This window comes from Galeopterus variegatus, unplaced genomic scaffold (assembly GCF_000696425.1).
Source record: "Galeopterus variegatus unplaced genomic scaffold, G_variegatus-3.0.2 Scaffold10247, whole genome shotgun sequence".
In the NCBI taxonomy this organism is placed as follows: domain Eukaryota; kingdom Metazoa; phylum Chordata; class Mammalia; order Dermoptera; family Cynocephalidae; genus Galeopterus; species Galeopterus variegatus.
In genome coordinates, this window is record NW_007736358.1 from 1 (window position 1) to 219 (window position 219).

Below are 219 nucleotides of genomic sequence, written 5' to 3' on the forward strand. Positions count from 1 at the left end.
CTGTTTCAATCTTTTGGAATAGTTTGTAAAGAATCGGTGTCATTTCGTCTTTGAATGTTTGATAAAATTCTGCTGTGAATCCATCTGGCCCTGGGCTTATCTTTGTTGGGAGCTTTCTTATAACAGCTTCAATCTCCTTTATTGTTATTGGTCTGTTTAGGTTTTCCATATCTTCTTGGTTTAGTTTTGGAAGCTTGTGTGAGTCCAGAAATTTATCCA